The sequence below is a fragment of the Convolutriloba macropyga genome, chromosome 1 (genome assembly GCF_964194025.1).
Source record: "Convolutriloba macropyga chromosome 1, txConMacr16.3, whole genome shotgun sequence".
Lineage (NCBI taxonomy): Eukaryota > Metazoa > Xenacoelomorpha > Acoela > Convolutidae > Convolutriloba > Convolutriloba macropyga.
The window spans coordinates 30,604,666-30,619,295 of NC_134468.1; the positions used below are offsets into that span (position 1 = coordinate 30,604,666).

General features: G+C 37.5%; 1 protein-coding gene across 2 annotated transcripts in view; it reads right to left on the reverse strand.

Annotated features, from left to right (window-relative positions):
* The window catches only part of LOC142337840 (coatomer subunit alpha-like), a 121,689-nt gene that overhangs the window by 53,617 nt on the left and 53,442 nt on the right, over positions 1-14,630 (reverse strand). The window lies entirely within an intron of this gene.

Consider the following 14,630-nt stretch of genomic DNA (forward strand, 5'->3'; position numbering starts at 1 on the left):
GAAAAGGGATAATATTCTTTTTGGTTGAGGAGCTTCAATTCTGTTGAGTATAGGTTAGGAAAGACAGAAGCAAGTACTCAAAACGATCTCTTGGCAAAATGTCAACCAACTTTTCGAGAGACGAATTCATCATTTTGAATGAATCAATAAAACTTAGATTTTCATATTTTTGATCACTTTTCCATCATCTAGGGTTATGGTCTCCACGAGTACTCCAAAATTCATTGAAAGGTATTTTTCATCAGTAGACGGAATTACACTTATAGTGGTCGTTGGCACACAAGATTGCAGAGCTAAACAAATGTGATGAAGATCATAATTTTGTATATTATGACCCACCACAGGGGTAAAGTTGACGTTCCTTCTTGCTCGGTTGCAATTTTCATGAGCCCAGCCAAGAAATTGTCCGCTGTAGTGGCAGTGAACCAGATCAATTGATGACTGTTCATTATCGTCAAAGGGCTCGTTACATATCCAACATTCGCTAGCTGTACTTTTCGGATACGGGCTACGGTCACCTCTGAAGAAAGGAAAAGCTGGTTTGCGCTGATATATGTCCTTGGCTAGTCTGTAACATGTTTACAAATTTAGTAATGCAATCTTCAGAGCTGTCCACGTGGAAGAATATGAGTTTTGTTGAGTTGTGATCAATAACCGCAAGTGAAAACTCACAGGGCCCGGGTTTATCAATAACTCTGGTGTAAGAGTTGTTCCCGTGGGGCGTGCATCCTGCTACTGGACACAAGAACGATTCGAAGGCAGAGTAAATGACTAATGCAACAAACCAGGTAGCGGCCAAGTTTTTGAATTTATAAAAATTTCCCGCAGCTGGTAATCGAACAACAGCCGGCGCATTTTCACAGCAGGTCTCCATATGTTCGGTAAGCTTTGCAAGGCCTTCTTCACTCAGCCAGAAACAATTCCGGCAAATAGGAAACGCAAAGGGGAATTTGGTATTTCGGAGTTGGCAGATTACTTTAACCAAGTTGGTAATCAATACATAATGGTAACAGTCAGCTTCGTATAAAAGCAATAGATCCATTGTGAAGTTTGAGACAAATTTTGACACTCTGAGTGGAAATAAGTCTCCACCATCATAACCAAAAACGTTGATTCGAACCTCATTGAGATCTCTGAACTGAGTTGAACTGAGATCTTTGAACTGAGATCTTTGGTTCATTTATGGCTAAGTAGCCGCCGATGAGACGTTTAATTGATGAAATTAATTGTTAAGACAACAAAATGCAAACATAGCTGGTAGATTGCCAGAAAATAGCCGCAATAGCTTTGTAGATCTGCAGTCTTAAAAAAACAGTAAAAAAGACAGACCAGAAAAATTTGTCTTTTCATTGAAGGCTGATATGTTAAATTTTGATTAAAAACCCGTATACGTTTTTGCTGCTCTATTAGCTGCTCTCAAATAACCTTCATTTAGAGTGCCACACCCATTTGACCTTATCTGTTTGAATTAAAGTAAATACAAGTCAATTTCAAAGTGAGGAAGTCATTTTTGAGAGTGAGGTAAGTCAAGTGTGACCAAAAGATTAATCACGCGAGTAGTAATATATAGCTGTATTGGTATAGGGGGGAGGGGTTATCCTGCCATGGGGATAATAGGGTATAAACTTCATGAGGATAATATGGAATGGTATATCCCATGAGGATAATATGGAATGGTATATCCCATGAGGATAATATGGAATGCTATATCCCATGAGGATTATATGGGATACCTATTCTTGATCTAAATGTAAATTGAGCAGGAATAATTGCCGCGACCAAACTTGTATTATGTCTTTGCGTGGTTCAAGTTTTCTTCAGTTATCGTTGCCGCGTTTCCTTCTAAGGTGTTACGCCATTCATTAAGAGGCGGTAAGGATTTTTCGCTAAACTTTTCTCGACCGCTAACATATGAAAAGGGATAATATTCTTTTTGGTTGAGGAGCTTCAATTCTGTTGAGTATAGGTTAGGAAAGACAGAAGCAAGTACTCAAAACGATCTCTTGGCAAAATGTCAACCAACTTTTCGAGAGACGAATTCATCATTTTGAATGAATCAATAAAACTTAGATTTTCATATTTTTGATCACTTTTCCATCATCTAGGGTTATGGTCTCCACGAGTACTCCAAAATTCATTGAAAGGTATTTTTCATCAGTAGACGGAATTACACTTATAGTGGTCGTTGGCACACAAGGTTGCAGAGCTAAACAAATGTGATGAAGATCATAATTTTGTATATTATGACCCACCACAGGGGTAAAGTTGACGTTCCTTCTTGCTCGGTTGCAATTTTCATGAGCCCAGCCAAGAAATTGTCCGCTGTAGTGGCAGTGAACCAGATCAATTGATGACTGTTCATTATCGTCAAAGGGCTCGTTACATATCCAACATTCGCTAGCTGTACTTTTCGGATACGGGCTACGGTCACCTCTGAAGAAAGGAAAAGCTGGTTTGCGCTGATATATGTCCTTGGCTAGTCTGTAACATGTTTACAAATTTAGTAATGCAATCTTCAGAGCTGTCCACGTGGAAGAATATGAGTTTTGTTGAGTTGTGATCAATAACCGCAAGTGAAAACTCACAGGGCCCGGGTTTATCAATAACTCTGGTGTAAGAGTTGTTCCCGTGGGGCGTGCATCCTGCTACTGGACACAAGAACGATTCGAAGGCAGAGTAAATGACTAATGCAACAAACCAGGTAGCGGCCAAGTTTTTGAATTTATAAAAATTTCCCGCAGCTGGTAATCGAACAACAGCCGGCGCATTTTCACAGCAGGTCTCCATATGTTCGGTAAGCTTTGCAAGGCCTTCTTCACTCAGCCAGAAACAATTCCGGCAAATAGGAAACGCAAAGGGGAATTTGGTATTTCGGAGTTGGCAGATTACTTTAACCAAGTTGGTAATCAATACATAATGGTAACAGTCAGCTTCGTATAAAAGCAATAGATCCATTGTGAAGTTTGAGACAAATTTTGACACTCTGAGTGGAAATAAGTCTCCACCATCATAACCAAAAACGTTGATTCGAACCTCATTGAGATCTTTGAACTGAATGATGTCTTCTAGCCCCATGGGCATATCGAAATGTCCAGTTGGTTGATGAAGGTTGGCTTGCTTGAAAGTTTCAGGTGAAATTTTGTCTGTGTTGTAGTTCCTTCCTGGTCGATCTAAGCTAATATTGTTGTGCATATGATATGCAGCAGTATAGCAGTAAATGAACCAATTTACGTCCTCATGGTTACGAATATTAAGTAAACAGCGGCAATTTTGTAATTTTGAAGGTAATGCAATGTAAGACGAGCCGGTAATAGGTCGGTAGCGGCAAAGTTCACAATTACTTTCATAACTTTCTCACGCAACCAACCACTACCATTAGAGGCAAATGTCTTTAGCACTATCATCATCTCGACCATTTTCCAGAAGGTCTCACTGCTAAGTCTCTGACTATAAACGGGTGTCATGAACGAATTTTCATAAATTTCAGTAAGCTCATCTTCCTGATCTTCGTTTTGACTCAGTTTTCAGAGTTGAAGATGAGCACTAAGATGAACTTTTTGTGATCCTGGTGAGAGTTTTTGTTCCATAAGCGAACCGATTTGTGGTTTATGTTGGAGCATGAACTCAGCAAGGTGTGTTGGCTTGGCTTGTTGATGGCGGCAGATGGTAGCTCTGAAGGGCACCATTGAAGACAGTTTCAGCCGGCGCTTGAGTTAGTTGTAATTCATCGCCAAAGACAGGTAAAGAATGCAAAGAACTCATATATTGAGTAAATAGTCTGGTGTTGTTAAAGCCCATATAGCAGTACCGACAAGAATTTGTAAATTTTTGATCACAAGTCCTCATGTGTGGTTCCAGTTCAGAAAGTTTTCTTCAAGAGAAAGTAAAAATACAACAGGTAAAGACTGGTAAACCTACTTCGTTAGGGTGGTAGCGATGCTCATGGCGAGATTGATTTCCCCTGTCAGCAAAAGTTGCTGAACAATATTTGCAATGTGAAACCATAGTTGAAAAATTCAAGATTCAAAAGTTAGCTGAGATAATGACAACTTTGGTAAACATGTAACTGAACTTCAAATGGCGAATTTATTCCTATTCCACACGAGGTTCTTATAAGACACGAGGAATTCAAACTTTCAAAATTTTCGAATCTGATTGGATAATAACAGCGCGCGTTTAGTTTTTTATCACGCTTCAGGCAATTACTATGAACATATCAAGTTGCGTTGAACTTGAAGTAGCGTTTGACTTTACGTTTCCCACTGAACAACACTGACATGATGAAACTTGTTCGATATTTTCGAATTATTAGTACAATATGAAAAGACTTTTAAACCATGGGTAGTTCCTTTTAGTTGTTAGGTATATGTGACGCGACAAGGCATATCAATTGCAGTTTTTTTATTTGTTTAAAGAACTTTTGGGTTAAGTCAAAGTAAACTTTTATGAATTTTTAATGACCTTTCAATCAAATATGTAATCTTTTTTCTTCATTTTGATAGCTAATATGCTCTAATGACATAAAGGAAGAGGAAACATTTGTGTTTTAACACTTTAGATGTAATATTACATTTCAGTAGCCCACCTAAAAAGAAATTTGATTTGTTTTCCTCAGAATTTCTGAAAAATATTCCAAAAACATCGCTTTTTTGTCCACTTTGTTAAATTTTAAGTACAAGGGATGCTTGGGACGGTTATGATTCACGTTTTATTACTGTCACGGTGCTTGAACGGCTAATAAATCCGCTGAAAGCAAATGAAATTTTTCAATTTTTTTTGCTAATTGTTGCAAAAAAGGGATTTTTGTTATTTTTTCATTGTAGAAGACATGGGTGCGTCTAAAGATGTTGGGCTCCCCGGACACAAACACGTAGGACCCGACAAGAAAAAATCCCTCATCTTTATCAGGAAAAAAGTTAGGTTTTCTGTCAATCATGATCAATCAATGTCATCACATGACAGCTAATGACAAGCCCCCTGTTGCAAGCATTTTTCGATGACAGCTGTTATGAGATGATTTTGTCTCCAGCCCCCAACAAACCAGTTCTTAGAAAAAACCTGGTGAATCATTATTATTTCGGGTACTTCAATTGCTAACTAATGCCAGATGTTAATGAGACGTTAATGTCAAGATGTTATGAAAATCGGTGAAGTAGCCGTTCTTCGGCACTGACACTTATGAACAAAAGTGAAAAGCATGTATCACTGATAGCAAATCCGTAAAAAATGAGTTTTTCTAATTAATTACTAAGTAGGTGCTAATTAGCTGTTAATTAATGGTTAATTATCTCATGAAGGATTGAGTTTAAATTGACGAGCGTTATGAGCTTCTTTTGTGCAGTGTCGGATAGTATCAACCCAATAGTCATTTTCATCCTAACTACTTGTTGAAGCCGACTTTTTTGGGGTCAAAGGTCACCATGGAAAACAACAAATTTTTTTCGTTTTTTCTTAACTTTTTAAAACAAAATGTGGTTAATTATTTATTCATATCGATAGCCCACAAAAATCACTTGGTGATGACATTCAGGTTTTGAGTTTTCGTTCCGTCAAAAAAAAAATTAGGCAAAAAAAACGATAAAATCTCATTTTTAAAAATTCCATTCTTTTTTCCTCCTTTTTGCTGCAAAAGTGATGTTTTACTAATTTAACTAACACCTGAAGCTATACCCAGCAGGAGCGCTGGTATTATACCAGCATACCAAGAACAATTTGTTTAATGAGGTTTCTGTTTGAAAAAGCTTTTATGCATTTTTTTGTTTGAAGCTTTTGTTCAAACCTAATTTTACATTTTAATAGCTTTCTCAACAAATTTTCTCAACCAATCAGAAGCTTGTTGCTTCCTGTTTATTACCTTCTGAACATATTTGAACATGTCTATTTTGAAAACTTTCTCTCAAGCTTTCCAACTAAACAAAATTGTTTACGTGACACAATTGAACATTTTTGAACATGTCCATTTTTGTAAAATTCTGATTCTGATGTCTGCTAGCTATGTAAAAAGATTAAAAGAAGAGTGTCAACTAGCGATCTATTCACAAAACCTAAACACACAACACACCAAAGTGCAAAGGAAAAATAATTCAATATTAAATAAGTTGAATTGTTAGAGGTCAAAAAAGTCCATTAGAGTCTTCTTTTCTCAGTTTTTCTTGATGCGCACACTTCTGGAGTTTCCAAGCAATTGGGTGTCTTGAAATCGGCTGAATTTTTCCGCTGTTGCGGTGTCTGAAAGTTTGAACCAGATAAAATGTTGACATCAAACTGACTTGTACATGCAAAATTGTCAGAGATCTTGTTCTTCTTCTGGAAATTCTCAAAGAGTGAAGGACTTGGGGTTGGAGTAACGGTTGGGCTTGGATCCACAGCAGGAGTTGTTGGAACACTGAACTGAACAACTCGGTGGCTGACTGTCCGGTGAAGATGCTGGTGACTTGACACACCACATCACCCAAACTTTCGTAGGCTTGATATGAGCCGAGTTGATTCTCGAATACCGTTACACAATCGCAGTCGTATCTGTACAACATACGTCTCACTTCTTCCGGCAAAGTTTCTTCAGTTGAAAGCATTTGTGGTATAGTTTTTGGTGGTAAGTTTCCTCCAGAAGTAATGATACTGCATTCAGGCGGTTCCGTTTTTTCTGGTAGGGCAGCAATAGCGTTAAACAGCTTCGGTATCAAACAATGCTGGTAAGTGTACCACAAATCGTTTTAAAATGAACAGTCTCAAGTACGCCGTGGGGCGTTCTTGAGACTGTATTTACCAATCACTTGGATTTCATCAAAAATATGACGATACTGGTTTGATCCCAACTTGCCGCGCCTCCTAAATTATTTAGATTATGTTGACTGAAAGTGATGAAACAAGTTGCCTACCATGCCTTTTACTTCTTCAAAAGATACACAGTTTGGAGATTGCTATTTCCACATTTCCCAAACTGAAAAGCGTTTGGTCAGGGCCACATTAAAAACGTACGAAAAAACTGGAACATTTAAGTTTCTAAAGTTGTTCAAGAAAACGGCTGAGGATTACGAGTTTGAACAGAGAATTTCTCTGACTCTTTAAAAGAGTTTGGAAATTTAGTCAAAAAAGCAGAAAAAATACATGAAGCTGCAACGCAAGATTCCCCATCAAAACCACCCCAGCAAAGAAGCGGAAATTTGATCAGTGTAGTAAAGATGGTGGTTCAAGTTTTTAATTGTTGACGAAAAACCAAACTTAACAGCATTGAATAACTATGCTGTGTTTCCTTAGTTTGAGTCCGAATTTTGTCAGTTACCAACTAACCATTTTCACGTTCTGATTGAGAGTGCACTCTATGTTGAGACCATGAAGCCAATCAAAACTTTTGCAGTTCCCTGTCTCTTCACTGCCTTCAGACACTTAATTTCAACTTCAACGATTCTGGAAATCAAAAGATATACTTTTAAAATTACAGCTTACCGTTGACTTTGGAGAGAAAATAACAAATCTGGAGAGAAAATGAATACCGCAAATGTACGCAAGCGAACTCCAACCTTGGCAACAGCGGCAACAAAAGTAACAATATCTACAGCGGTCACTAACGGAATCCCAAAAACATTGGCAATCTACATAATTGTACCACAGAAAAAAATTCATTTTGTGTGTTCCACAATTTCTTCGAAAGTCAAACTGATCAGTTTAGTACTGAAACTTTGAAGAGAGTGGAATCAATTTTGAGTGGTCCTCATTCTGGTGCTTATTTTTTCGTCTTGTATAAGAAGAAAAAATTTATTTGGCAATGTTATTTTTGTTAGAGCATCATGTGAAGAGCAAAGCGAATCAATTGAAAATCATTACAATTTACAATTTGGCTAGTATCGAATATTAGATGACCATTAAAAATACAAAAGAGTCCACACAATTCTGAGTTTTGACATTGAATTGGTTGGTTTTCAAGTGATTGGTGAAACTGTACATTAATTTTTTGCAAGTCGTTGATAAATACTCTTGTAAGAAGACAAGGATCGTCCAAGAGGATCAGCAAACAGAAGATGTTCGTTCTTTTTACATATGAGGAGCCATGGGAACGTTCCCATTCTTTATGTAACAAAGTACAATGATTGGTGCAATTTCGTTGCATTTTTCGTGCATTTCAGGCCCTGAAACGCACGAAAAAGGCAACGAAATTGCACCAATCATTGTACTTTGTTACATAAAGGATAGGAACGTTCCCATCCTTTATGTAACAAAGTACAAGGATTGGTGCAATTTCGATGCATTTTTCCTGCGTTTCAGGGCCTGAAACGCACAAAAAATGCAACGAAATTGCACTAATCATTGTTCTTTGTCACAAAGAATGGGAAAGTTCCCATGGCTCCTCATACGTAAAAAGAATGACCATCTTCTGTTTGCTGATCCTCTTGGACGATCCTTGTCTGCTTACAAGAATATTTATCAACGACTTGCAAAAAATAATGTAGTTTCACCAATTACTTTGAAACCAACCAATTCAAAGTCAAAACTAAAAATTGTGCCGACTCTTTTGTATTTTTATTGCTCATTTAATATTTGATAACAGACAAATTGTAAATTGTAAAGATTTTCAATTGATTCCCTCTGTTCTTCACATGATGCTCTAACAAAACTTGCGAAATAATTTTTTTTAAAACTGAATTTTTTCTGCATATACAAGACAAATAGTAAATCAGAATCAATGTTTAGTTTTCCAAAACCACTCATAAATATATCCATAATCTGACAAAAGGCAGCAGAATGAGAACCACTCAAAATGGATTCCACTCTTTTCAAAGTTTCAGTACCAAACTGATTTGCGAAGAAACTGTAGAACAAACATAATTGTAAATGGTTTTCTGTGGTACAATTGATGTAGATCTTGCCAATGATATTCCGCTAGTGGCCGCTGTAGATTTTGGTAGTTTTGTTGCCACTTTTGCCAAGGGTGGAAGTCGCTTGCGTACATTTGCGGTATTCACTTTCTCTCCAATTTTGTTATTAAAGTCAACGGCAAGCTGTAAATTTGAAAATGTATCTCCTTTAAATTCCAGACTAGTTGAAGTTGAAAATAAGTGTCTGAAGCTAGTGAAGTTTTGATTGGCTTCATGGTCTCAACATAGAGTGCACTCTCAATCAGAACGTGAAAATGGTTAGTTGGTAACTAACAAAATTCAGACTTAAAATGAGGAAACACAGCATAGTTATTCAAAACTTGAACTGCTTTTGAAATTGTGTGAATCAGTTGGGAGAGCGCTCAAACATTGCTTCCATATCTTGCGTTGCAGCTTCACGTATTTTTTCTGCTTTTTTGACTAAATTTCTGAACTATTTTAGAGTCAAAGAAATTCTCTGTTCAAACTCGTAATCCTCAGCCACTTTCTTGAACAACTTCAGAAACACATATGTTCGGGTTCTTTCGTACGTTTTTAATGTTGCCCTGACCAAACGCTTTTCAGTTTGGGAAATGTGGAAATAGCAATCCCCAAACTGTGTGTCTTTTGAAGAAATAAAAGGCGTGGTAGGCAAAATGTTTCATCACTTTCAGTCAACATAGTGTAAATAACTACGAAGTTAGGAGGCGCGGCAAGTTGAGATCAAACCAGTGTCGTCATATTTTTAATTAAATTCAAGTGATTGGTAAATACAGTCTCAAGTACGCCCCACGGCGTACTTGAGACTGTTCATTTTAGACTTTTACACATATGTGACCTTAGATAATAGTTAATTAAACCCATACCTCTATAAACCATTAGTTACGCCAACCTACTTGCGAACAAAGATAACAAGTATATGTGTTTTGTACATAAAGCAATAAATTTATCAACGCAACCCACACTTCTGTGTGGGAGATAGTAAAACATTAATAGTGTAGGGACCCATGTAATTTACAAGTAAATCTAGAACAGATGTGACCCTAGATAGTATAGTGCAGAGACCACACACAATTTACATACAAACCCATACAAAACAGATGTGAACCCAAATTCCTCTGTAAAGGAACCACAGTGCGCCTAATAAAAACCACATGCTATATACAAAGAGAGATACATAATGGAACTAGGTGCGACTAAAGTCTATACTCCAATCATTTGTTTGGTCTTAGATAAGGCGAATTTTGTTTTACTTATACACATATTTCGAAAGAAAATTGTAATTGTGTTCATTTCTTTCTTTTGCTTTTACTTCACAGTTAACTATTGGAACGCACTTGAAAACCAACTTCAAAACAATGTCCGTGAAAATTCTTTCGGAGTCTGCTATTTCTTTTGAGAGAACTCTTGTTTACTAAACAGTGTTTGAAAATTTTGTTGTTCTGATACAACAGAGAAGAAAAAACGATTTGTGGTACACTTACCAGCATTGTTTGATACCGAAGCTGTTTAATGCTATTGCTGCCCTACCAGAAAAAACAGTGCTGGCTGAATGCAGCATCATTACTTCTGGAGGAAACTTACCATCAAAAACTATACCACAAATGCTTTCAACTGAAGAAACTTTGCCGGAAGAAGTGAGACGTATCTTGTAGAGATACAACTGCGATTGTACAACTGCCGGTAATCGAGAATCAATTCAGCTCATATCAAGCCTAAGAAAATTTGGGTGATGTGGGGTGTCAAATCATCACCATCCTCGCCGGACAGTCATGTAGCGAAAAAATTGAAAATTTCATTTGCTTTTAGGGGATTTATTAGCCGTTCAAACACCGTGACAGTAATAAAACTGTGCATCATAACCGTCCCAAGCATCCCTTGTACTTAAAATTTAACAAAGTGGACAAAAAAGCGATGTTTTTGGAATATTTTTCAAAAATTCTGAGGAAATTTTCTTTTTAGGTGGGCTACTGAAGTGTAATATACATTTAAAGGGTTGAAACACAAATGTTTCCTCTTCCTTTATGTCATTAGAGCATATTAGCTATCAAAATGAAGAAAAAAATATGATTGAAAGGTCATTGAAAATTCATAAAAGTTTACTTTGATTTAAACCAAAAGTTCTTTAAACAAACCAAGAAATTGCAATTGATATGCTTTGTCACGTTACATATACCTAACAACTAAAATGAACTACCCATGGTTTAAAAAAGTCTTTTTTCATATTGTACTAATAATTCGAAAATATCAAACAAGTTTCATCATGTCAGTGTTGTTCAGTGGGAAACGTAAAGTCAAACGCTACTTCAAGTTCAACGCAACTTGATATGTTCAAAGTAATTGCCTGAAGCGTGATAAAAAACTAAACGCGCGCTGTTATTATCCAATCAGATTCGAAAATTTTGAAAGTTTGAATTCCGCGCGTCTTATAAGAACCTCGTGTGAAATAGGAATAAATTCGCCATTTGAAGTTCAGTTACATGTTTACCAAAGTTGTCATTATCTCAGCTAACTTTTGAATCTTGAATTTTTCAACTATAATTTCACATTGCAAATATTGTTCAGCAACTTTTGCTAACAGGGGAAATCAATCTCGCCATGAGCATCGCTACCACCCCGACGAAGTAGGTTTACCAGTCTTTACCTGTTGTATTTGTACATTCACTTGTAGAAAACGTTCTAAACTGGAACCACACATGAGGACTTGTCATCAAAAAATTACAAATTCTTGTCGGTACTGCTATATGGGCTTTAACAGCACCAGATTATTTACTCAGTATATGAGTTCATTGCATTCTTTACCTGTCTTTGGCGATCAATTCCAACTAACTCAAGCACCGGCTGAAACTGCCTTCAATGGAGCCCATCAGAGCTACCATCTGCCGCCATCAACAAGCCAAGCCAACACAGACCTTGCTGAGTTCATGCTCCAACATAAACCACAAATCGGTTCGCTTATAGAACAAAAACTTTCACAAGGATCACAAAAAGTTCATCTTAGTGCTCATCTTCAACTCTGAAAACCGAGTCAAAACGAAGATCAGGAAGATGAGCTTACTGAAATTTATGCAAATTCGCTCATGACACCCGTTTATAGTCAGAGACTTAGCAGTGAGACCTTCTGGACTATGTTCGAGATGATGATAGTGCTAACGACATTTGCCTCTAATGGTAGTGGTTTGTTAATTGAGAAAGTTATGAAAGTAATTGTGAACTTGCCCGCTACTGACCTATAATCGGTTCGTCTTACGTTGCATTACCTTCAAAATTTCAAAATTGCCGCGGTTTACTTAATATTCGTAACCATAAGGACGTAAATTGCTTCCTTTACTGCTATATTGCTGCATATCATATGCACAACAATATTAGCTTAGATCCACCAGGAAGGAACTACAACACAGACAAAACTTCACCCGAAACTTACAAGCAAGCCAACCTTCATCAACCAACTGGACACTTCGATATGCCTATGGGGCTAGAAGACATCATTCAGTTCAAAGATCTCAATGAGGTTCGAATCAACGTTTTTGGTTATGATGGTGCAGACTTATTTCCACTCAGAGTGTCAAAATTTGTCTCAAACTTCACAATGGATCTATTCTATTGCTTTTATACGAAGCTGACTGTTACCATTATGTATTGATTACCAACTTGGTTAAAGTAATCTGCCAACTCCGAAATACCAAATTCCCCTTTGCGTTTCATATTTGCCGGAATTGTTTCTGGCTGAGTGAAGAAGGCCTTGCAAAGCTTACCGAACATATGGAGACCTGCTGTGAAAATGCGCCGGCTGTTGTTCGATTACCTCAACGAGGTTGGAATCAACGTTTTTGGTTAGGATGGTAGAGACTTATTTCCGCTCAGTGTCAAAGTTTGTCTCAAACTTTACAATGGATCTATTGCTTTTATACTAAGCTGACTGTTACCATTATCTATTGATTACCAACTTGGTTAAAGTAGTCTGTCAACTCCGAAATACCAAATTCCCCTTTGCGTTTCCTATTTGCCGGAATTGTTTCTGGCTGAGTGAAGAAGGCCTTGCAAAGCTTACCGAACATATGGAGACCTGCTGTGAAAATGCGCCGGCTGTTGTTCGATTACCTCAACGAGGTTGGAATCAACGTTTTTGGTTAGGATGGTAGAGACTTATTTCCGCTCAGTGTCAAAGTTTGTCTCAAACTTTACAATGGATCTATTGCTTTTATACTAAGCTGACTGTTACCATTATCTATTGATTACCAACTTGGTTAAAGTAGTCTGTCAACTCCGAAATACCAAATTCCGCTTTACGTTTCAAATCTGCCGGAATTGTTTCTTGTTTGTGATGAAGGCCGTTCAAAGCTTACCGAACATATGGAGAAATGCTGTGGAAATGCGCCGGCTGTTGTTCGATTACCAGCTCCGGGAACAAATTTATATAAATTCAAAAACTTGGCCGCTACTTGGTTTGTTCCATTAGTCATTTACTTTGACTTCGAATCGTTCTTGTGTCCAGTAGCAGGATGCACGCCCCACGGGAACAACTCATACACCAGAGTTATTGAAAAACACGAGCCCTGAGGGTTTTCACTTGCGGTAATTGATCACAACTAAGCAAAACCTATCTTCTTCCACGAGGACAGCTCTGACGATTGCATTACTAAATTTGTAAACATGTTACACACACTAGCCAAGGATATATACCAGCGCAAACCAGCTTTTCCTTTCTTCAGAGGTGACCGTAGCCAGTATCCGAAAAGTGCAGCTAGCGAATGTTGAATATGTAACGATCCCTTTGACGATAATGATGAACAGTCATCAATTGATCTGGATCACTGCCACTACAGCTGACAGTTTCTTGGCTGGGCTCATGAAAATTGCAACCGAGCACGAAGGAACGTCAACTTTACCACTGTGGTGGGTCATAATGTACAAAATTATGATCTTCATCCTATTTGATTAGCTCTGCAATCTTGTGTGCCAACGACCACTATAAGTGTAATTTCGTCTACTGATGAAAAATACATTTCCATGAATTTTGGAGTACTCGTGGAGACCATAACCCTAGATGATGGAAAAGTGATCGAGAAGTATGAAAATCTAAGGTTTATTGACTCATTCAAAATGATGAATTCGTCTCTCGAAAAGTTGGTTGACATTTTGCCAAGAGATCGTTTTTGAATACTTGCTTCTGTCTTTCCTAACCTATCCTCAACAGAATTGAAGCTCCTCCAGCAAAAGGATATTATCCCTATTCATATGTTAGTGGTTGAGAAAAGTTCAGCGAAAAATCCTTACCGCCTCTTAATGAATGGCGTAACACTTTAGAAGGAAACGCGGCAGCTATATACCGCGTTTCCACGCTAATGAACTACTCACGCTAATGAACTACTCACGCTAGGTTTAACTACTCACGCTAATGAACAAAAAACTCGCTCTACTAAGAACGGAAAATGACGTCACACACGCACTTAAGCTGAAATTGCTGGAAAGAATGAACAAAAAGCATATTTGAAGTGGTTGTGACGTCATATGGTCGTAACAAAAATCGCGACGACGAAATAAAAAACTAAGAGAAGGCCAATGATAGCCCCAGCTCTCGATGTGCGGCTATCAAAAATACAGGCTAAACTAAAAAAGATAAGATAAGTCCCGAGCTATAAAGAAAACATTTATTACTTACATATATGCCTCATTCGCAACGGATGAGATCTGCATTTAATGATACTAATTGATAAGATAACCATATGCGCAACGCATAGTCAAATTTCAAAAACTTTGACATTTTTTTTTGAAAAA